At 43.3% G+C, this 25,793-nt stretch overlaps 1 protein-coding gene across 2 annotated transcripts in view; it reads right to left on the bottom strand.

Annotated features, from left to right (window-relative positions):
• Positions 1 to 25,793, bottom strand: part of KCNT2 (potassium sodium-activated channel subfamily T member 2) — a 1,359,842-nt gene that overhangs the window by 197,932 nt on the left and 1,136,117 nt on the right. The window lies entirely within an intron of this gene.

The raw sequence follows: 25,793 nt of genomic DNA, 5'->3' as shown, positions 1-25,793 counted from the left end.
GTGTCACTGTGTCGGTCGGTGGTATAGCGTTCGTGGCGGGGCAACATAGTCTCATCAGGGTCTGATTGTGGATCTGTACCCTGAGAGGGCAATGTGGTGGTCTGAGTCAAAGGAGCAGCATAGTACTCTGGCTGTGGCTGTGCATCAGTGCACTCCATGTCAGAATATACTTGTAATGGGCATGGCCTGTTAAATGTTTCACTTTCTAAGCCAGGGACGGTATGTGTAAAGAGCTCCATGGAGTGACCCGTTGTGTCGCCTGCTGCATCCTTCTCTCTTGTTGTAGTTTTTGCTGAGGAGGACAAGGAAGCGACTTGTCCCTGACCGTGAACATCCACAAGCGACGCGCTGCTTTTACATTTACCAGTTTCGGAAGAGGAGGCAAAAGAGCTAGAGGCTGAGTCTGCAATGTAAGCCAAAACTTGCTGTTGCTGCTCCGCCTTTAAAAGCGGTTTTCCTACTCCCAGAAAAGAGAGCGTTCGAGGCCTTGTGTAGCCTGACGACGAAACTGGCTCCACAGCTCCAGACTTAGGTGGAATATTTTTATCCCCACGACCACCTGATGCTCCACTACCACTACCATCATTACCAGCTGACAATGAACGCCCACGACGACCTCTTGCACCAGACTTCCTCATTGTTTTAAAATCTTAACCAAAGTAACTTTATTTGTTGCTATCAAACAACTTACACGGTGAGCTATAACTTCAGTATGATTTCAATATCCCTTAACAGGTTGGTGAGACCACAAGGAAAATCAGGCACAATGTTACACACTCTGTTTTCTGTGGCACAAAATCACAGAGATGACACACACGCAGGACTGTCACTCAAGCACTAATGTCAATATTAATCTCCCACCTAATTTATTTATTTTTTTTTCTCAGGGAGACTTTAGAAACCAAATAATATTAAAAAAAAAAAAAAAAAAGGCTTTCTATGGCCCACAATTAGAGAGAGAGAGGTGGCACAACCAGGAGTCAAGACTGGCGCACAAGCTGAAAGGGCAATATTACTCTCCCACTGTTTTTTATGTTTTTTTTGTTTTTTTCAGGGAGACTTTAGAAACCAAATAATATTAAAAAAACCAAAAAAAAAAAAGGCTTTCTATGGCCCACTGAATGAGAGGGAGAGAGGTGGCACACCCAGGAGTCAAGACTGGCACACAAGCTGAAAGGGCAATATTACTCTCCCACTGTTTTTTTAGGTTTTTTTTTTTTTTTCAGGGAGAATTAGAAACCAAATAATATTAAAAAAAAAAAAAATAGGCTTTCTATGGCCCACTGAATGAAAGGGAGAGAGGTGGCACACCCAGGAGTCAAGACTGGCACACAAGCTGAAAGGGCAATATTACTCTCCCACTGTTTTTTTATGTTTTTTTTGTTTTTTTCAGGGAGACTTTAGAAACCAAATAATATTAAAAAAACCAAAAAAAAAAAAGGCTTTCTATGGCCCACTGAATGAGAGGGAGAGAGGTGGCACACCCAGGAGTCAAGACTGGCACACAAGCTGAAAGGGCAATATTACTCTCCCACTGTTTTTTTAGGTTTTTTTTTTTTTTTCAGGGAGAATTAGAAACCAAATAATATTAAAAAAAAAAAAAATAGGCTTTCTATGGCCCACTGAATGAAAGGGAGAGAGGTGGCACACCCAGGAGTCAAGACTGGCACACAAGCTGAAAGGGCAATATTACTCTCCCACTGTTTTTTTATGTATTTTTTGTTTTTTCAGGGAGACTTTAGAAACCCAATAATATTTAAAAAAAAAAATAAATAGGCTTTCTATGGCCCACTGAATGAGAGGGAGAGAGGTGGCACACCCAGGAGTCAAGACTGGCACACAAGCTGAAAGGGCAATATTACTCTCCCACTGTTTTTTTAGGTTTTTTTTTTTTTTTCAGGGAGACTTTAGAAACCAAATAATATTAAAAAAACCAAAAAAAAAAAAGGCTTTCTATGGCCCACTGAATGAGAGGGAGAGAGGTGGCACACCCAGGAGTCAAGACTGGCACACAAGCTGAAAGGGCAATATTACTCTCCCACTGTTTTTTTAGGTTTTTTTTTTTTTTTCAGGGAGAATTAGAAACCAAATAATATTAAAAAAAAAAAAAATAGGCTTTCTATGGCCCACTGAATGAAAGGGAGAGAGGTGGCACACCCAGGAGTCAAGACTGGCACACAAGCTGAAAGGGCAATATTACTCTCCCACTGTTTTTTTATGTATTTTTTGTTTTTTCAGGGAGACTTTAGAAACCCAATAATATTTAAAAAAAAAAATAAATAGGCTTTCTATGGCCCACTGAATGAGAGGGAGAGAGGTGGCACACCCAGGAGTCAAGACTGGCACACAAGCTGAAAGGGCAATATTACTCTCCCACTGTTTTTTTAGGTTTTTTTTTTTTTTCAGGGAGACTTTAGAAACCAAATAATATTAAAAAAAAAAAAAAAAAAAAAAAAATAGGCTTGCTATAGCCCACTGAATGAGAGATAGCACACACAGCAGTGGCACACAAGCCCTGACTGAGGCCAATATTTTTCTCCCACTGATTGATGTAGTGTTTTTGTGTTGAGGTAGAATTTAGAACACAAATCACGGAAAAAATAAATAGGCTTTCTATGGCCCACTGAATGAAAGGGAGAGAGGTGGCACACCCAGGAGTCAAGACTGGCACACAAGCTGAAAGGGCAATATTACTCTCCCACTGTTTTTTTATGTATTTTTTGTTTTTTTCAGGGAGACTTTAGAAACCCAATAATATTTAAAAAAAAAAATAAATAGGCTTTCTATGGCCCACTGAATGAGAGGGAGAGAGGTGGCACACCCAGGAGTCAAGACTGGCACACAAGCTGAAAGGGCAATATTACTCTCCCACTGTTTTTTTAGGTTTTTTTTTTTTTTCAGGGAGACTTTTGAAACCAAATAATATTAAAAAAAAAAAAAAAAAAAAAATATAGGCTTGCTATAGCCCACTGAATGAGAGATAGCGCACACACAGCAGTGGCACACAAGCCCTGACTGAGGCCAATATTTTTCTCCCACTGATTGATGTAGTGTTTCTGTGTTGAGGTAGATTTTAGAACACAAATCACGGAAAAAATAAATAGGCTTTCTATGGCCCACTCAGTGAGAGATGGCACACACAGGGATGGCACTGTAGCAGAAATGCCAATCTTAATCTCCCACAAAAAAAAAACAAAAAAAAAAAAAAAACTGTCCTACAATTACTATCTCCCTGCAGTAATGTAAGCCAGGTATGGCAGGCAGCAATAGGAGTGGACTGATGCACAAATTAAATAAAAAGTGTGGACAAACAAAAAAGATAGCTGTGCAGAAAGGAAGGAACAAGAGGATATGTGCTTTGAAAAAAGCAGTTGGTTTCCACAGTGGCGTACACACAGCAATACAGCTATCACGGAGCCTTCTAGGGCAGCCCAATGAGCTACAGCGCTGAGGGGAAAAAAAAAAAAAAATAGCTTCCACTGTTCCTGCACACCGAAGGTGGTGTTGGACAGTGGAAATCGCTGCAGCACAAGCGGTTTGGTGGTTAGTGGACCCTGCCTAACGCTCTCCCTGCTTCTGATGAAGCGGCAGCAACCTGTCCCTAAGCTCAGATCAGCAGCAGTAAGATGGCGGTCGGCGGGAACGCCCCTTTATAGCCCCTGTGACGCCGCAGACAGCAAGCCAATCACTGCAATGCCCTTCTCTAAGATGGTGGGGACCAGGATCTATGTCATCACGCTGCCCACACTCTGCGTTCACCTTCATTGGCTGAGAAATGGCGCTTTTCGCGTCATTGAAACGCGACTTTGGCGCGAAAGTCGCGTACCGCATGGCCGACAAGCACAGGGGTCGGATCGGGTTTCATGAGACGCCGACTTAGCCAAAAGTCGGCGACTTTTGAAAATGATCGACCCGTTTCGCTCAACCCTACTCACCAGTGTGAAAGTTTTCATTGAAGTGATCATGCCTCACACAGTCCTATCTGTGGCTGTGTAGCGTGGTATGGGGTGGTAGCAGGGCCGGACTGGGACTAAAATTCAGCCCTGGCATTTGAAGTTACACAGGCCCACTTGTCACATGGTGACTGTATAATATCTTTGTACACTTGTAGGCAGGGCCGGTTTTAGGCAAAGTGGGGCCCTAGGCAAAGTTTAAAATGGGTCCCCAAATGCTAACATATTGCACATCACACAGAAGCCTTTCTGTTGTATTTACGTGCGCTGAGTTCAGGCCGCTAAACGAGTTTGATCGACAATACTGAAGTTGTTCAACGCTTGTTTCCCGGCCTCTTTCCACCAGCTGAGGAATAATGATGAGACAGAACGATCACTAACAGATCACCATACAGTATCATGTTTTCAGCAGCACATCTACAGTTTACACTGGCAATGTGCTGCTGACAACAAGGCTTTTTGTTCCAGCAAAAACAATCCGAATATGCAGCATTTTACTTGTTTAGTAAAATACACCCCATAGTCCTCCATATATTATAATGTGCTCCATAGTCCTCCATATAGTATAATACACTCCCTATAGTCCTCCATATATTAAAATACACTGCTCAGTCCTCCACATAGTATAATACACTCCTCATAGTCCTCCATATAGCATAATACAATCATCATAGTCCTCCATATAGCATAATACAATCCTCATAGTGCTCCATATAGTATAATGCACCGCCACAGTCATCCATGTAGTACAATTCACTTCCCATAGTATAATGCACCCCATAGTTCTTCATATAGTATAACGTATTCCTCATAATCCTCGATACAGTATAATGCAGCCCACATATAGTATAATGCAGCCACCCCAGAGTATAATGCAGCCACCCCAGAGTATAATGCAGCCACCCCAGAGTATAATGCAGCCACCCCACAGAGTATAATGCAGCCACCCCAGAGTATGTAACCCCCATAGAATATAATACAGCCCACCTCCCCATAATATATAATGTAGCCCCCCATAGAATATAATGCAGCCCCCATAGTATATAACGCAGCCTCCCCCATAGAACATAATATACCCCCGCAATAGTATATAACACAGCCACATAGTACATAACATGGCCTCCCCCATAGAATATAATATACTCCCCATAGTATATAGCAAAGCCCGCATATTATATAGCACAAACCGCATAGTATACAGCACAGCCTGCATACTATAGCACAGCTCGCATAGTAGATAACACAGCCCACACAGCAGTATTCAGCACAGACCACACAGTAGTATACAGCACAGACCACACAGTAGTATACAGCACAGCCCACGTAGAAGTATACAGCACAGTCCACACAGTAGTATACAGCACAGCCCACAGAGTAATATATACAGCACAGCCCACAAAGTAATATATACAGCACAGCCCACAAAGTAATATATACAGCACAGCCCACAAAGTAATATATACAGCACAGCCCACAGAGAACTATATACAGCACAGCCCACAGAGAACTATATACAGCACAGCCCACAGAGAACTATATAAAGCACAGCCCAGAGTACTATATACAGCACAGCCCAGAGTACTATATAAAGCACAGCCCAGAGAGTACTATATACAGCACAGCCCAGAGAGTACTATATACAGCACAGCCCAGAGAGTACTATATACAGCACAGCCCACAGAGTACTATATACAGCACAGCCCACAGAGTACTATACACAGCACAGCCCACAGAGTACTATGTACAGCACAGCCCACAGAGTACTATATACAGCACAGCCCACAGAGTACTATATACAGCACAGCCCACAGAGTACTATATACAGCACAGCCCACAGAGAACTATATACAGCACACAGTAGTATACAGCACAGAGCACAGCCCACAGAGAACTATATACAGCCCACAGTAGTATACAGCACAGAGCACAGCCCACAGAGAACTATATACAGCACAGAGCACAGCCCACAGAGAACTATATATAGCACAGAGCACACAGTAGTATACAGCACAGAGCACAGCCCACAGAGAGCTATATACAGCCCACAGCAGTATACAGCACAGAGCACAGCCCACAGAGAGCTATATACAGCCCACAGCAGTATACAGCACAGAGCACAGCCCACAGAGAACTATATACAGCCCACAGTAGTATACAGCACAGAGCACAGCCCAGAGAGCTATATACAGCCCACAGTAGTATACAGCACAGAGCACAGCCCACAGAGAACTATATACAGCCCACAGCAGTATACAGCACAGAGCACAGCCCACAGAGAACTATATACAGCCCACAGCAGTATACAGCACAGAGCACAGCCCACAGAGAACTATATATAGCACAGAGCACACAGTAGTATACAGCACAGAGCACAGCCCACAGAGAGCTATATACAGCCCACAGCAGTATACAGCACAGAGCACAGCCCACAGAGAACTATATACAGCCCACAGCAGTATACAGCACAGAGCACAGCCCACAGAGAACTATATACAGCCCACAGTAGTATATAGCACAGAGCACAGCCCACAGAGAACTATATACAGCCCACAGCAGTATACAGCACAGAGCACAGCCCACAGAGAACTATATACAGCCCACAGCAGTATACAGCACAGAGCACAGCCCACAGATAACTATATACAGCCCACAGCAGTATACAGCACAGAGCACAGCCCACAGAGAACTATATACAGCCCACAGCAGTATACAGCACAGAGCACAGCCCACAGAGAACTATATACAGCCCACAGCAGTATACAGCACAGAGCACAGCCCACAGAGAACTATATATAGCACAGAGCACACAGTAGTATACAGCACAGAGCACAGCCCACAGAGAGCTATATACAGCCCACAGCAGTATACAGCACAGAGCACAGCCCACAGAGAACTATATACAGCCCACAGCAGTATACAGCACAGAGCACAGCCCACAGAGAACTATATACAGCCCACAGTAGTATACAGCACAGAGCACAGCCCACAGAGAACTATATACAGCCCACAGCAGTATACAGCACAGAGCACAGCCCACAGAGAACTATATACAGCCCACAGCAGTATACAGCACAGAGCACAGCCCACAGAGAACTATATACAGCCCACAGCAGTATACAGCACAGAGCACAGCCCACAGAGAACTATATACAGCCCACAGCAGTATACAGCACAGAGCACAGCCCACAGAGAACTATATACAGCCCACATCTCTTCTCTTCCTCCCCTCCCCTCCTCCGAGAATGGCCCCACAGTCCAGAAAAAAAAAAACTCTCCTCACCTCTCCTCGTGCCCAGCGTTGCTTCCTGGTTCCTGCTCCTGTCTCAGCAGCTGCAGTCTGCCCGGGACACAGCAGGTGCGCGATGATATGACATCATCGCGCACCCGCAGTGTCAGAGGCAGAGCGGGGAATGATGGGAGAGGAGCGTCTGTAGACGCTCTCTCCTCCATCATTGCATTCAACTTTACCGGCGTCTATACGCCGGTATAGTTGAATGCGACGGCGGGGGCGGCGGATTGAGCGGCCCACCACTGGCACCGGCCCTTCTGGCATTTGCCAGAAGTGCCCTATGGCCAGTCCGGCCCTGGGTGGTAGCCATGGACTAGGTACTCATGCTTCACACCCGGCATGCTAAATAAAAATGGGAGTCTTGGTTGAGTATGTGGACTTTGGCTGTGGCAGTGATACACTCTTGCAGACCGCATGGTGTCATTGTATTTGGCCAGCCTCGACCAGATGTTGCAGAGTTTAAGGCGAGAAGCCATAGTTCATAAAAAAGTACTTTTACTGAACAATAAGTTTTGAGGAACTATGTACAGCAGATAGTAAGCATTCATCTTCATGGATACTACATGTTACAACATGGAACATTATCACACACTTCTTCCTCCCTTCCCCAGAGTCATGCTCACTTTCCACTTCTGTTAGCTCTTCTGCCTTAGCACTGTTCAGCACACTATATCAGGAGTCTCCTCTATAATAATGGCACTAAAGTCTAGAGTCCTATACTTCCATCCACAGTTCCATGTCCTTCCCCCTTGGAAGAGTTTTCTATGCCAATATGGCTACTACTTGGCTTGGTGCCTTAATTATACCTCTGGAACACAACCCAAACAGTGCATTCCCTCCTTTTCCATCCCGTTACCTGACTGACAGACATCTCCATACTGTCCCACTAGACTCCTGTCCCAGGCCCTGATACTCCTTACATTCCTCTTTTTCACTCTGTACCAACTCTGGACTTTGACTTACTTCTCTGTAGGATCTTATTATCCACTTGGTCATCTCTTTCTTGCCAAGGGACACCCACTACTTGCGGTTCTGCCAACTGGTCAGACCTAAGGTCTGCTACTGCTGCAGGCTCCTCCTTATCTGACATTCTACCTGGAAACTCTCTGTTGTGCCCCCATTTAGCTGTTCCTCTTGGTCTGGTCCCACCATAAGCTCTGTTTCTTCCTGTAGTCAACCTAGTGCTGGACAGAACACAACCTCATCACATAGCAATCTAGATTGTTAAACACACAAACATCATAACGCATTACAGCAATATGCAAAGTAATGAATCTATAGATCACAAGGCGCTGAACACGTGTGCTCAAAAGAACAGCAGCAGGCAAACCAGCTAATTGTGGTGTGTATAACTGCCAAAGGATAACCCAAATAAGTAAAAGATTGCTGCGCTGAAAAGGCACTTACAGATAAAAGTGTGGTCCTCTGTAAAAATGTAGTCCTCTGTAGAAATTGTCCATTTCAGTAGTGGTTTCCTCCCCACCATTCAGAAATCCTTAGTAATGGGAGTGTCCTCCCTAGATGGCAGTCCCCCGTGTGAGCCCGTCGCCGTGTTCCAGCGGTAGCCTCGGCCGATGGCGCCGCTGTCAGCGTAGCGAGGTTAGCAGGGGGCGTGGTATAGTGGTGACGTCACCTGTCCGAGTAAGAAGGACGTATGCAGGGGCCAATCCCGACGCGTTTCGAGGGAAACGTCCCTCTTCCTCAAGGCCTTAGTAATGGGAGCGTCCTCCCTAGATGGCAGTCCCCCGTGTGACTTGAGGAAGAGGGACGTTTCCCTCGAAACGCGTCGGGATGGCCCCTGCATATGTCCGTCTTACTCGGAGAGGTGACGTCACCACCATACCACGCCCCCTGCTAACCTCACTACACTGACAGCGGCGCCATCGGCCGAGGCTACCGCTGGAACACGGCGACGGGCTCACACGGGGGACTGCCATCTAGGGAGGACGCTCCATTTACTAAGGATTTCTGAACGGTGGGGAGGAAACCACTACTGAAACGGACAATTTCTACAGAGGACTACATTTTTACAGAGGACCACACTTTTATCTGTAAGTGCCTTTTCAGCGCAGCAACCTTTTACTTATTTGCATTACAGCAATACATATGTTCTCAAGGGGAACGTGGGCAACATCACCACCTCCTTACAGCTGTAGAAATATTTAGTTTAGCAACATATGTGTTGTGAATTCTGTTCTCGGACTCCCTCCTGTGGTCATGAATGGTACTTTGGTTAGTTCTGCTCTTGGACTCCCTCTGGTGGCTTTGAGCGGAACTGCTGGTCACTGAGGTTGGCATTGTCAGCTGCTCTCGTTTATTGCTATGCTGGCTTCCCTATTTAACTCCACTCAGATTGTTACTTCCTGCCAGCTGTCAATGTTTCAGTATTGGTTCAGATCTCTCTTGGACTTCTCTGAGGACCTGTCTACTCCAGCAGAAGCTAAGTCTTTGCTAGTTCATTTCTTGTTACTGCTTCCTGAATATATTTCTTAGTACTGCTAATTTCTAGTCCAGCTTGCTATCATGATATTCCTTTGCTAGCTGGAAGCTCTGGGGGTGCAGAGTGGCACCTCCACACCGTGAGTCGGTGTGGGGAGTCTTTTTGCTTACTCTGCGTGTTTTTTTGTAGTCTTTTGTGCTGACCGCATAGTTCCCTTTTCTATCCTCTGACTATTTAGTGAAGTCTGGCCTCCTTTGCTAAAACCTGTTTCATTCCTGTGTTTGTGACTTTCCTCTTAACTCACAGTCAATATATGTGGGGGGCTGCCTTTACCTTTGGGGAATTTCTCTGAGGCAAGGTTAGGCTTCTATTTCTATCTTTAGGGGTAGTTAGCTCTTAGGCTGTGAAGAGGCGTCTAGGGAGAGTTAGGTACGCTCCACGGCTATTTCTAGTGTGTGTGATAGGAGTAGGGTTTGCGGTCAGCAGAGTTCCCACTTCCCAGAGCTAGTTCTGATTTTGAGTTTACTCATCAGGTCATTCCGGGTGCTCCTAACCACCAGGTCCAGAACACATATGTAACTTATTTTGTACTTCTGTCCTGTCATTTGATTCTGAATGCAAAAAAAAATGTGACAGATATGTTTCATTTTAGAATGATTGTCCACTAGAGATGATAAGGCCCAGACTTGATCTTGGTCTATATAGTGGAGCCCATGCATTTTCTTGGTCTGTCAGATGAAGTCCTAGTAGAGAAAGTTTGGGAAGCCCTAAAGTAAAGATAATAGATTCTAAATTTGGTTGCAGCAGTCGCTGTCTCCAGGGAAAATAATATGTTCTGCTGAATTATCTGATAAAGCGTTATAGATTCAATTATTCAATTATTATTTATAATCTACAGAAGATCTTGCTTAAATATACAAATGCCAGAGAGAGAAGGAAGGAGATTGATTACTGAACATATTAAGAATTATATTTGCAGCTTTCAGACTGCATGTCACAGTTTATGCATCAGTTGTAGACCCACAAAGCCATAATGACAAAATTAGCATCACATGATTGTCAATTAGTCACATTGGGCGACTTGTCTGAGACTTGCTGTCATGCAATCACAATTGATGTCTAGCTTAAACCTCAGCATCCATAAGGAGATGATGACTTTGTTTCATATGGATTCCCTAATTGCTGTCTCTGAAATAGTCTGGAATTGGCAAAGTATTGGTACAAATTGATGATAAGATGCAAAAATGGAGCAAGAGTAATAGTGGATTTGGACTAAGTACAATAAAGAGGGGATAAATTTAAAAAAAATGGTCAGGCTCAGGAGCAATGTCAAAATTTTAGAGCTATGGGTCAAAGATAGAAGCGGAATCAAAACTAAGAAGTCAGAGAAGGAAAAAGACTGAGATAATGTGATTGTTAGTGCTGTTCCTGGTGTCAGAAATGTGCACACTGAGGTTTTTTAGAAGTTTTCTTTAAGGTACCGTCACACTCAGCGATGCTGCAGCGATATAGACAATGAGCCGATCGCTGCAGCGTCGCTGTTAAGGTCGCTGGGGAGCTGTCACACAGACAGCTCTCTCCAGCGACCAACGATAAGGGGAACGACTTAGGCATCGTTGAAACTGTCTTCAACGATGCCGAAGTCCCCCTGCAGCACCCGGGTAACCAGGGTAAACATCGGGTTACTAAGTGCAGGGCCGCGCTTAGTAACCCGATACTTACCCTGGTTACCATTGTAAAAGTAAAAAAAAAAAACACTACATACTCACCTTCTGATGTCTGTCACGTCCCCCGGCGTCCACAGGTTTACTGCTGCTCAGAGCTTTCTTCACTGAATGTGTCAGTGCCGGCAGTAAAGTAGAGCACAGCGGTGATGTCACCGCTGTGCTCTGCTTTACGGCCGGCCGGAGCTGACACATTCAGTGCAGGAAGCTCTCGGCAGCAGTGCGTACACCTGTGGAAGCCGGGGGATGTGACAGACATCAGAAGGTGAGTATGTACTTTTTTTTTTTTACTTTTACAATGGTAACCAGGGTAAATATCGGGTTACTAAACGCGGCCCTGCACTTAGTAACCCAATATTTACCCTGGATACCATTGTAAAACATTGCAGGCATCGTTGCTTTTGCTGTCAAACACGAAGATACACGCCGACCGGACGACAAAATAAGGTGCCAGCCTTCTAGCTCCGACCAGCGATATCACAGCAGGATCCAGATCGCTGCTGCATGTCAAACACAACGAGATCGTTATCCAGGATGCTGCAACGTCACGGATCGCTGTCGTTCTCATTGTAAAGTCGCTCAGTGTGAAGGTACCTTAAGTGAGACCACTTAAAAAATACCTAAAAGTTGCTTGAAGAGTACTGGTTATCATTACCATTATACATGTTAAAGTAAAGGTGTAGCCACAATGGCACTGTTTTATAGATTTAATAGATAGCTTCAAGGAAGAAATCTGGTTGTTGTTTAATCAGCATTTTAAGTTTGGGTTTGGAAAGAATTAGGTGCATGGGAGGACTGTTGGTAGGGTCTACTGCATCTCCATGGCGTCTGGTGTATGTATCTTCATTTTTTTTAAAGTTTGTGTCTGTGTGGGTGTTGTTTGTGCAGATTGATCTCATGATGGACTTTAGTAAGTTGGCTCCAAGGGCAGTGCATGTATGGATTGACCTCCCGGCAACCTTCAATAACATGGGGCCAGTTGAGATCTCACCTCATCATTACAGTTGAGCGAATTTTGCAATATTCGATTCTGAGTATGATCGCTGGCGAATATTGTATGCGCAATATTCGCCGAATGCCATAGGAGTCATTTGGAGTAGAAATGAGCAAATAAGTTTGGAAACGATGATCAAACATAAATTTTCCACAAATAGGTTACTAATATGGCATGAATATGGCAAATTCAGATTCAATTATGGTTTCTGAACATATTTGCTCAACTCTACTCATCATTGAGCCAAGATGTAAAATTTGCTCCTGCACCAACACAACACTATTTTACTGAAGATTGACAGATGGTCAATCTGCGCAGGAACTGCCTGCAGCAAGGATGGTGCAGGTGCAAGAACAAGAGTCAAAGATCCTTCCCACAGTGTGTCATGAGTGTGTGACGCAAGAATGGGAGATCTGGGGGTAGAAAATCACTGCATATTGTGAATCGCAGATCTGCCATTAAGCATGTGTTTGGATCCCATATTAAATTCATTTGGTTTCCTTTGATGCCGAAGAGGTTATCAACCCTTTTTATGCTGGTCAGAATCATGCAGCTCCATTTCAGCTACTTCTGATCTGGTCTTTAATTTTTCCTATAAAACCTAGCCAGACCCTCTATATCTTGTCAGTGAAAGCTCTGCTTCCTTGATATTAGGAGATGCTGTGCTGAATAGGAGTTCATTGTTGCAATTGAAGATTTGTCTTCCGGTGCTGAGTGCTTAAGCTAATTATTTTGGAGAGTAGTTGTTGGAAAGGTGTTCTGTTGTACATGTGTGTTTATCTCCTGGTCCCTGTTCCCATTTATTTTATTCCTCCCTGCCCCTATCCTCCCTCCTACTGATGGCTGGGGCTTTTTTTTATTATAGAAGGTTTCTGTTATGCCTCTTTTTTCTTGTTCACATTACATTTCTATCCCAGGCTCCATGGGAAGGGACAGAACAGGGATTAACAGGAGCATAGTGAAGTTGGAGACTCCAACCTCTCTACCATCAAGAATACCACTGGGACAGGGATAGCTAGGGTACCAATTCCAGGGACAGGCCCCACTCCCCTACCTAAGACGGTCACAGCATGACAATTTCACTGGCCTCACATTTTGTATCTTGGTAAGGAACCTATTGCAGTCTTTGCTAAACAATTGCAGAGCCTGTCACCTGAAGTGTCAGACCTGCAATCTAGGGTTTCTCAGTAGCAGAACATTGGTCTGGTGGGCAGTCAGGCTGAACAGGAACCTAAGGTGACCAGATAGGTTTTCTGGGGAACCAAATAACTTTATGGTGTCCCATGAAACCTGTAAGTAGTATTTTAGGCTTCATCCTCATTCATCTGGGTGCAAGGTACAACGAGTTTGGATTGGTATTTCTCTGTTTCTGTGAGATCCTCAATCCTGGGCCTTTCACTTTCATTAGACTCACTGTCTCTCCGGTCAATTGATGCTTTTTTTTGAAGCTCTAGGCCTCATGTATGATGATCCTGACTGTGTCTCCCTCGCTGAGTCTAAGCTTTGTAATTTCCAGCAGGTAGACCAGCCAGCAGAGGTATTCTGCTAAGAATTCCGTAGATGGGCCACTGACACCTGGTGGAACTATCCTGCTCTTAGAAGTTAGTTTTGTCAATGAATGTCTGAAAGACTAAAAGATGCACTGGCACTTTACAAGACTCCTGAGTTGTTGGAGGATGCCATGGCTCTGGCCATATGCATTGATAGATGCCTTAGGGGTAGACCTGTTGAAACTCAGTCCACCATGGTACTCCCTAACACCTAGGTTCTCCCTGTGTGCTCTGAAGAACCAATGCAGTTAGGAGGGGCTTCCCCTCAGTATGAGTCTTTTGTGATTTGCCACATATCAGGGTTGTGTTTTTTCTGTGGTCAAAAGAGGCATTTCATTGGGTCTGTCCTTCTTTACCATAAGCATAAAAAGCCGTTGAAAAACTTGTAACCTCAGGATGTATGGAGGATAACAGCTTGGGTGTATGTATCTCCTCCAAATGTGGATCTCAGATTTTCTTACCCACAGAAGTGGTTACTGGTATGAAAACTGAGAAAATATCCATTCTCCTGGATACTGGGGCATGAATCAATATGGTAGATGCTCGGTTCGCATTGGACCTTCGTCTTTCCTGAAATACTTTGGTGAAACTCGTCCCCATACTTGTAATTTACTCTCCGCCTGTCAGTCAGGGACATTTTGCACAAGTAGTGCATGGTGTGAACCTGTGCATAAGGGCTCTTGACAGGGAGACTCTTTCTTGTTATATCTTGGAAAGTCTCTCTACTCCTATTGTGTTAGGTCTTCTCTGGTTGACTAAGCATAATCCGGTCATAAACTGGCAGGCCTGAGAGATTATTATGTGGAGTGATTTTTGCAAAACTAATTGCCTAGGTGCTACTATCTTTAGTTTCTCCACTAAAATCATTCCATCTTTCCTCTCTGATTTTGATGAAGTGTTCTCTGAAAAGGGGTGTCAAGAACTGCCTCCTTATCATGTCTATGACTGTCCTGGGATTAAGAAGGTCAAAGTGGATGCATTGTCTGAGAGTTCACATGGGGTTGGAGTGCTGATGATGCTGTACCTATTTTACAAGAAGATATGGTCATCTCCGCAGTGTGTTCTGAACCTGAGGGTGAGGTATTGAAGGCACTGGCTCAGGTGTTTATCACTGAGATCATGAAGCTTCATAGGATTCCTTCTGATGTGGTGTCAGATTGGGGAGAAACAATTTGTATGTAAATTTTGGATTTTGTTTTGTGCTCATTTAGGGATGCATCTATTCTTTTCTTCGGCTTTCCATCCTCAAACTAATGGCCAGACGGAATGCCTTAACCAAAGTTTGGAGTCTTACCTCAGATATTTTGTGTTTTATAACCAGGAGGATTGGTCTTCTTCTCTGCTACTGGCTGAGTTTGCTTTAAACAATTGTTGTAGTGATTCCACTAGTAAGTCGTCATTTTTTGGTGCATATGATTACAATCCACAATTCTGTACCTTCAATAAAAATGAGTCTTCGGGGGTTCCTGGGGAGTAACAATTTTCTTCTGCGCTCTCATCTATGTTCAAAGGAGTTAAGGATAATGTAAAGATCATGGGGGACAAATACAAACATATGGCTAATAAGAAACGATTGTCAGGTCCGGACCTAGGAGTGAATGGTTTGCTAAGATTATCCACCAAAATATTAAACTGAAAGATCCAATTTGGAAATTAGGTCCTAGGTCTATTGGTCCTTAAAAGGTGGTCACCATAATCAACCTTGAAGCTTTTCGTCTCAAGCATCCACCGACTCTCAAGATCCATAATGTTTTTCACAGTTCTTTGCTCAAAGAATTTGTTGCACCCGTGGAACCGTCACTTTTAATGCCGCCACCGGTTATGTTTAATGGCAATTTCAGGTAGCAAATATCATTGATTCCATATGGTTGACTACTCCGTACTATACCTGGTACATTGGAAATATATGGTCTGAAGGAGAGGATATGGGTGCCTCATCTGAGGTTATTGCTGGTAGGTTGATATGGTCTTTTCATTTGGCCAATCTGAGTAAACCTGGCCCCGAGGGTCCTGGGACCCCTCGTAGAAGGAGGGTACTGTCACGAGTGTGTCACGACAACCATGGAGATCTGGAGGTAGAAGATTACTGCTTATTTTGAATCTCATATCTCATTTAGCCTGTGTGCTTGGGATGCATTAAATATATTTGGTTTTATTTACTGCTGAAGTGGTTAACAATCCATTCTATGCTGGTCAGAAACATGCAGCTCTATTTCGGCTGTTTCTGATCTGGTCGTTAACACTTCATTTAAAACCCGGCGAGACCTTCTCTGTCTTGACAGTGAAAGCTCTGTTTTTCTGCTTTTAGGAGATGCTGTGCTGAATAGGAGTTTGTTGCTTCTATTGGAGATTTGTCTTCCGATGCTGTGTGCTTAGGCTAAGGATTGTGAAGAGTAGTTGTTGTAGAGGTGTTCTGTTGTACATGTGTGTTTATCTGCTGGTCTCTATTCACATTTAGTTTACTCTTCCCTGTCCCTATCTTATTTCCTATTGTTGGACCGTGCTTTTGTATGACAGAGGGTTTCTGTTAAGGTACCTTCACATTAAGCGACGCTGCAGCGATATAGACAATGATGCCGATTGCTGCAGCGTCGCTGTTTCATCGTTGTGTGGTCCCTGGAGAGCTGTCACACAGACAGCTCTCCAGTGACCAACGATGCCAAAGTCCCCGGGTAACCAGGGTAAACATCGGGTTACTAAGCGCAGGGCCGCGCTTAGTAACCCGATGTTTACCCTGGTTACCAGTGTAAATGTAAAAAAAACCAAACACTTCATACTTACATTTCATTGTCTGTCGGGTCCCCCGGCTTCCGCTTCCCTGCACTGTGTAAGCGCCGGCCCTAAAGCAGAGCGGTGACGTCACCGCTGTGCTCTGCTTTACGGCCGGCCGGCGCTGGCACAGTGCAGGGAATCGGACGCCGGGGGACGGGACAGACACCGGAATGTAAGTATGCAGTGTTTGTTTTTTTTTACATTTACACTGGTAACCAGGGTAAACATCGGGTTACTAAGCGCGGCCCTGCGCTTAGTAACCCGATGTTTACCCTGGTTACCAGTGAAGACATCGCTGAATCAGCGTCACACACACCGACTCAGCGATGTCAGCGGGTGATCCAGCGATGAAATAAGGTGCTGGCCTTCTAGCTCCTACCAACGATGTCACAGCAGGATCCTGATCGCTGCTGCGTGTCAAACTCAACGATATCGCTATCCAGGACGCTGCAACGTCACGGATCGCTATCGTTATCGTTGTTAAGTTGTTCAGTGTGAAGGTACCTTTAGCCTTGTTTTGTCTTGTGTGTCTTGTTCACATTACATTTCTGCCCCAGGCTCCATGGGTTGGGGGAAAGGATAGACCAGGGATTAACAGGAGCAAAACACTTTAAATGTTCTACAAAATGATTTCATGAAAGGCTTCAAGAAAGAAAAGTCTTCCAAAACTCTTCAAACAAGGAACGGTCCCTGAAAAGATTTCCCCTAGAACACTTTTTGGACTGCCTCAGAAAAACTCTGTGTACACATACCTAAAGTAAAGAGTGTGTTCTCACTGAGTTTTTTAAGTGTATTTTTAGCAGAAACTCAACCAAAACTCTCCAAATCTTCCTCAAGGCTATGAACACACTAGGCTTTCAGAGCAAAAACTGAGGAGACACTCAAAGATTTTGAGGGCTTTTGACTTTTTTACAGGAAGCTTTAGAGAGTTTTTGCTATGTCTCTGTTCCCAAACTGCTTGAAAAACTGCGTAAACTGACCTGCGGTGCATTTTTCTAAATAAGCAGCATGTCAGTTTCTCTTGCAAGTATGCTGAGTTTTCTGTGTAGAATTTTCCAATAGACTTGCATTAGGTGAGGAAGTTCCATAAGTAAAAAGCACACGTGTTAATAGTGCATCTCTGCCTTGGAAATGTATCAAAAATGCATGTATTGAGCACATGAGTATGTCAAATGCTGCAACATCATAAAGTCACCAAAAGCTCATCTTAGGAACATAGCCTTGAAGTATGACATCCCTTAGAGTATCGGTAAGTTCTCTAATGAGTTTTTTGGAGCAGGTCATCTTGAAAACAAGTACTTGAAAAATCACTTTAAAAAACTATTCAAATAATCAATCTTCTTTCTGAGTGTGTTTTTTTTCACTTCAGGTTTGGAAAAATGCCTGAGAGCAAAACCAAAAGTGTGTGTCATTTATTTGAAGCATTTACTTATGCAATCTGCTCCAAATTAAGCACTGTCCTATCAAAAGGCTGCAAAAAGGAAAAGAAAAAAATCTTCCAAAACAATAAAAAAAAATCTTCGAATTAATCTCAGGTATATTTATACAAAAACCTTCTTCACAAACTCCCCAAAGAAGCAGCATTTCCAGAAATTCTAATCTACACCTGTCAATTTCTGATATAAGTATACTTTGACTTTGGCACTTCTATAAAGCTATGTTCCCATGATAAGCTTTTGGTGAGTTTTTAATGTAGCAGATTTTCTGCACCATTTCAACACTTACTAAAACATTTGTCAGGTCCAAATCAATGTCTGTAGACAAACTGCGTGGCTGCAGACTCTTGAATCCCCACAACGCACAAATTCACCAGTTTCCAACTGATAGTTGTACGGAGAGAAGACGCACCCTCAGGACGTGGTCTCAGCTCTATACAAGTGTTTAGAGCGAGACCAATGGCCGGGAGTATGTATACCTCATACATACCCTACAGTCCCAGGTCGGAATCCGGCAAAGCCCCACAGCGCACAGTGCAGGTGCTGGGGGTATTCATAATTCTGCAATTTCACTTTCTAAAAAGTAGCATAACAAATTTTAGGGTCCATTTTCTCCTGATACCTTTGCGAAAATGAAACATTTTGGTCTAAAACAACATTTCTAGGGATAAAAATTATTTTTTAATTTCCACTGTCCAATGTTTTAAAATTCTGCAGAGCACCTGTGAGTTCAACGTCCTCACCACACCTATTGTAAGAGGGGTGTAATTTCCAAAAATGGGGTCATTTGTAGGGGTTTCCACTGGTTAGGCACATCAGGGGTTCTGCAAACGAGACATGACGTCTGCTATATATTTCAGACAATTTTGCACTACAAAAGTCAAATAGCACTCCTTTCCTTCCATGTTCTGACTTGCGCCCAAAGAGTACTTTTCCATTTCATGTAATAAAAATGGAAAAGGGAAATGGGAAAAGTCAGCTCACCGAAATGCCTTCCACCTTGTTCATGAATATCATCCTCAAGGAGCAGTCCCAGTCTCAGGCTTAGTCAATGGCGAAAAAATTAAGGAAACTTCTCCAGCGATGAAGAAAAAAAATATAGTCCCAATAAAGGTATAAAAACAGCATTTTATTTAAACCATTCAAAATCGTAAATAGCCAGTGTGGGTAACTGTACAGATGATACACATAAAAAACCTACGCGTTTCAGCGATAAGCCTTAGTCATCTCATATAGGCCATCCGCGTACTCAGGACAACTTGTACAACAAATTGTATGGACCATTTTTTCTTGCTTCCCTTGTGAAAATTACAAATTTGGGGTTAATATAATTTTTTTGTGAGAAAAATGTGATCTTTATTTTCATGGTTATAAAATTCTGTGAAGCGCCTGAGGGCTTAAAGCCAGGGATGGCTCCAGGTTTTCGTGGGCCCCTGGGTGAAAGAGTCTCAGTTGGCCCTTTTAAAACATACCATGATTTATGATGCACAGATGCAGCAGAGAAATATAGGTAATGCTAAAGATTTCACTTGTTTCTTCCATTAAATGAGTGATATCTATTGTAAATTCTACAATAACAGAGAAACCGGTCAGTATAGTCCTCCATACAGTATTATAAGCACCACAAAGTGCTCCATAGAGAATAAAGAGCCCCATATATTGCTTCATACAGAATAATGGACCCCATATAATGCACCACACAGTATAATGAACCCCATATATTGCTCCATAAAGTATAATGAGCCTCATATATTGCTCCATACAGTATAATGGTCCCCATATAATGCTCCACACAGTATAATGAACCCCATATATTGTTCCATCATAATATATACTTACCTTGTAATGTCTTCACATCCTGTTCTGTCCAGATGTGTCTGGATCCCAGAATTCCAAGCTGCGGAAGTTCACCGACCGCCATATTGGGACACCCAAGTGATGGGTGTCTCAATATGGAAACTGGTGGTGGTACCAGTGTCTTGAGCGGTACCACCAGCGGAACACCATCGCACCACACACACACACTGTATACGCCATACGCACCACACAAACAAACACACTGTGTATGCCGTACGCACCACACACACACTGCATATGCCATATGCACCACACACACACGCACTGTAAATGCCGTATGCAGCTTCTTGCACGGTACCAAGAGCGGAAGACCATTGCGAACACGCAACCGCCAGGATCAGCTGAATGATTCACTGACTGCCGCCATCTTTGTACAGGAAGAGCGCATGTGCAGTTTTAATGTGACCACCACTATCTGTCTGCACAAAGATGGCGGCGGTCTGATTTATTGCACCTGCGTGAATTCCACGCAGGCGCAGTGAATCATTCGGCTGATCCCAGATGCAATTGCGTGACGTGTCTACAGGCAGAGGAAGCCGGTCACATTAAAGGGGTTTTCCCAAGAATGAAAGTTCATTTTAAAAATTGTCTGTGTCTGACCGTGTACAGAGCATACCACATCTCCTGGGCAGGGGAGGAAGCAAAAGACAATACTGACATTACAGCAGGGGATCACAGAGGATTCATTTTGACAGGTAAAATATTTTACTGACTGTTTTTCAACAATATTTTACCTCATAAAATGTATCCTCTGCGATCTCCTGCTGTAATGTCAGTATTGCCTTTTGCTTCCTTCCCTGCCCAGGAGCTGTGGTATGCTCGGTACACAGTCAGACACAGACAATTTTTAAAATGAGCTTTTGTTCGTGGGAAAACCCCTTTAAAAAGCAAATGTCAACGCCAACATGGCTCCTCCTAAAAAGTACGCCAATGACAATGAAAGGAAAGCAGCAAAGTTACAACAATACAACAACAGGCAAATGAAACTCTTGAAGAGCAACAGCATTGCTGGGAAAAAAAACAATGCATATAGCACATGGGGTAGACATGTCAAGGAACAAAGCACAGACGGGAGAAGTCAGCACATGGGGAAAGAGAGCGCTGATAGACGGGTGAGCACATGGGTGGGAGATATTCTCAACACTGCAAAGCCTGCCCCCATCGTGACTTTGCCACAATCCTGATGCGATAGCATCAGGCCTCCATCTAGTAAAGTATAATGAGCCCCATATATTGCTCCACACAGTATAATGAACCCTATATATTGTTCCATAAAGTATAATGAGCCCCATATATTGATCCAATTAGAAAAATGAACCCCTTATATTGCTCCATACAGAATAATTAGCAACATTTTATTGTTCCATACAGAATAAGGGAATACAAATGTAAAGCATTATCAAATATTTTTGTTAAATTATTGATATTTTCATAAACAAAAGCAAATCGTATCAATCAAAATTTACCTCTATCATGGAGTACATCATGTCATGAAAAAAAAAAATCTTTGAATCACTTGGATATGTTAAAGCATTATTACCTCATAAAGTGACACTGGTCAGATTTGGAAAATGAGGCTCGGTCATTAACATACAAAGTGGCTTGGTCCTTAATTGATTAAACTAATTAAGTAAAAAACTGTTATTATTTAACTATTACTTTTGAATTGTTTTGCAAGCAGTTTATAACACTAAACAATGAAGCACATATCATATGCATATTTTTAATATATGAACATTTATAATATTGCTTCCATAAAGAAAAGCTATTGTATGGACCTCAGTAAACAGTGACTAACCCTACCATAATACAATGAAGCCATTAACTATTTGACATTTTAATCCTGTTTAAATTCCATTATCACAAAATCCCACAAGTAATGCAAAGGCGTCAGAAATGTTGTTTAATGCCAGTGACTTAAATGTTTTGCTGTAATTTAAAGCCGGAAATTACAAGACCTTCAAGGTGATTCATCTGCTGCTGATTTTCACCAAAAGCATCTTGACATCAAGCAACAGATGGGATAATAAATGTTAAACTCTCCAGTCCATTAGCCAGCTCACTATTTCATTACACATTTGGATAAATTATTAATTAGACAAATTTAGATCGCCTTCAAACTAGTTTAATTGCTTGTAAATCAAAGATGTGGTTGAGAATAATGAAAAAACAATAGTATATGGCCTCTCGTTAATATTTGATGAACTAATTCACATACTGCTGCTTCATAAACATCTTATTTTATAGCTGAATTCATTTCTAAGACCAACAATTAAACTATTACCTACTTAAGCTGTATTTTAAGGAACAAAAGCAATTATTGAAGAGGTTGCATGCAGCCTATAAATCCCATCTTAAATTCCTCATGGTGGGACTCGGCATATTATATCTCTCCTTTGTTTTAATGGCCAAGTATAATTTTTCAACAACCTTTTTACTTCCTCAGTGTCTTAAAAAAGTAAAACTGAAGCAACTTTGCAAACATCTTTGAGAACCCCCCACTAACCATTTTCTGTATACAGCTCCTTTGCATCCATGTCTGGTTTGAGGTCACTGAAACAACAACTATAAGTACCCCTTTTTTATGCTGTCATCATGATGTGATTTTTGTATCAAGTGCAGTCTGCATAGGACCATTTATCTGTTTTAGGTCTGTCATTTCTCCTACACTGCATCTGGGGCGGCAGCTCTGGGGGATACAAACCTATTTATCCTAGGGCCTCCCAGGGTCAGCTGCCGTGGAGCGGGCGTGCCATATCCACTGAAAAGTAGGGTGCCAACCTCCGCATACAGGTAGGATTGGATTTAGCAGGGAACATCTTAGTGAGGTACTATAAATGTTATTATCTATTATCTACATGCCACATTATTGGTGGTGAACTGTTCACTTCTCTCTATCACATCGTTCCAATATTTATCTGTCTATATCTTATTCCTGCCAAAGCACCCTATTGTCCTTATCTCCTGCACCTGGATGGCTTTTTATTTGCCTGATTCACCAGCACAGGGACATCTAGGACACTCAAGGGCAGCCATCGAGGAGCGGGGGTGCCAGTGCAGCGCCCCAGAGTCCTGGTCATTGCAGTACTGATGCTCCGCCACTAAGGGGAGTGATGGTACGTCCGATGGCCCTTAAGGAGTTCACCTGACCAGGTATCACAGTCACACATTACACTTCACAGTCTGGCCTCCAGGGGGAGCAAAGGGTACTATGTATTAGGCCACTCCTCACAATCTGGTAAAACTGGGGGTTGGATAGGAAGTTAGAGAGAAGCTGACTGGATTGGAACCAGGCAACATCCTGTGGCAGAGGGTGTTGCGGGGAAAGATTCAGGGGGGTCCCTGTCAGGGGTGGGATCCTGACAGAAGCCTAGCGAACAATGCAGAACGTTAAGGAACCGTGCCTGCACTACATTGCAACGGTATCTCAAGAAAGGACAAGAAGCGAGGTTTATTGTGGAGAAGTGAGAAACAAGATCACAGCAAAAAGGAGATAACACCAGTAGGAGTCGTGCCGTAAGATCGAGGCAACATCCTACTGAGGCGTGTAGCCGGTGGCCGGAACGCCGAGGAAGTATTGGGCTCCAAGCATTACTTCAAACAGCGGCAGGACAGTTAATTATAGGTTGGCTGTCTCACCTAAATCACCTAAGCAGACATAGGAGGCAATTGTGGGAGAGGGGCAACACTAGGGTCCCGGAAGAACTCCAGGCCTACCCGTCATATGGGTGCGTCCTAGCCAAATCATCTGGGGGACGGAGAGAACGAACATCAGAATAGAAACGAGAGTTGTGAGAAAGAACATCAGGAACAGACACAACAGTTGTGAGGACTATCCCGTGGTGCTCAGCAGGGAAGTACTACAACACACAGGCACTAGAAGGTAGGCACTGATTTCCACCTGCAAAGGGAACTCTGGATGTGCCTTCGGACCGGCCGGTCTCAGCCAGCCCTGTTAGCAGTGCTCCGGATTGCGGATCCTGAAGCCTACAGTAAAGAGGTAAAGAGACTGCAACCCTGTGTCTTCGTTATTTCATCGCACCACGCACTACCACCTTTAATTGGACGCCCCTTAGCAGGGTCACGGACCGGGTCAGGCCACCGTGACAACCCCAAGACCGAGACAGAGAGGCCCGGTACCGAGTACCTCATGACCCTGCATCTGGGGGCGCTCCACCATCACTCGCATATTTGTTAAGGATGCCAACCTCCGCAAACAGGCAGGTACGGAATTTAGGTTATTACAGAGTGGACATAGAGCACATGGTATACATGTACGGTGATTCTTGTCTGTCTTTGGTCTTTTAATTGGATGTAATAAAAGTAAAATTTTGTCTTTTGTACCAAAATAATTTTTGTATTTTTTTCTAGTTAGTCCTTCTTTGATTTGTGAACCCCACTGGTTGATGGTTTTAAAAATATTGTTCCAGACTGCAAAGAAATAGTGTGTAGTCTCATCCTGCAGTCATATGTTTACTTTCTAAGGGTATCTTCACATTCATTGGTCTCATTTAGACTTGTGATCAAACTCGTTCCCAAAACAAGATTCAGACGTATGTGCTCATGGGGCCATAGACTAAAATTATGCTGGCAGAGTATTTCTCCCAGAAAATTATTGCAATTGCACATGTTTTGTTATACACTTGTTGATCTCTGTAGTTTGTATTGGAATAACACAAAAAAATAAGAAAAAAAGGCAATTGGACATCATTTCGTACAAAACCCCCAAAAATGGACAGGACAAAATTGTTGGCACCACTCCAAAATCGTGAGTAAAAAACTTTGTTTCAAGCTTGTGATTTTCATTCAAACTCACCTGTAGCATGTAATAAATGCAGACAATAAAAACATCACACCTGAAGCCAGGTAACACTTTTGGCCATGACAGTATGGGGCTGTTAAGTTTGGGTCAGAAGACCCACTGGCAGTCTAGATATCATGATCTGTATAAATCACACACCCTTAATCAATGTTCTATGCAACACATATTCAAGCTCTGTCACATTGCCTGAAGAACACATTTAGCTTCAGAGGATACTAGGTTGCTATTTAGAAATTGATTATGCAAATTGCCTCTTTAGAGAGAAAAAGTACTTGAACACTAATGCCACCTATTAGAATTAGCAATCCTAAAAGTTAATATTGACCCTTTAATGAGTGTTGCCACGTGACTCAGGATAAAACTCAAATCAGATATCTTGCTCTGCTCTTAGGAAGGGCAACAACCCGAGTCAAGTGTCTGAAAATTGAAATTCTGGTTTGGCTTATATCCTAAGTCATATGGAAAGGCTCATTAAAGGGTTGATATTGACTTTTAGGATTGCTGCTTCCAAAAGATGGCTCTAAAGTTCAAGTCCTCTGCAACGCTGAAGTGGCATCTTACATTGTCTATTAGGGACAGTAACTTTATGACTGGTTGGTGTCCATCTCTTGGCTCTGACTCTCTTGTTCTTGCCTGTTCCAGACTGTCTGCTCTTCTTGTGACTGCTTTTGGAATGCTTCCTGACTAGTGTTGAGTGATACCTTCCGATATTTGAAAGTATCGGTATCGGATTGGATCGGCCGATATCCAAAAAGTATCGGATATCGCCGATACCGATACCCGATACCAATACAAGTCAATGGGACACAAATATCGGAAGTGATCCTGGATGGTTCCTAGGGTCTGAAGGAGAGGAAACTCTCCTTCAGGCCCTGGGATCCATATTCATGTAAAAAATAAAAATAAAAAATATGGATATACTCACACTCGGACGAGCCCTGGCTGTCACCGCTGCA

Source organism: Ranitomeya variabilis, chromosome 8 (assembly GCF_051348905.1).
Source record: "Ranitomeya variabilis isolate aRanVar5 chromosome 8, aRanVar5.hap1, whole genome shotgun sequence".
Lineage (NCBI taxonomy): Eukaryota > Metazoa > Chordata > Amphibia > Anura > Dendrobatidae > Ranitomeya > Ranitomeya variabilis.
The sequence above is the reverse complement of the archived record's forward strand: the minus strand, read 5'-3'. Positions and strand labels throughout refer to the sequence as shown.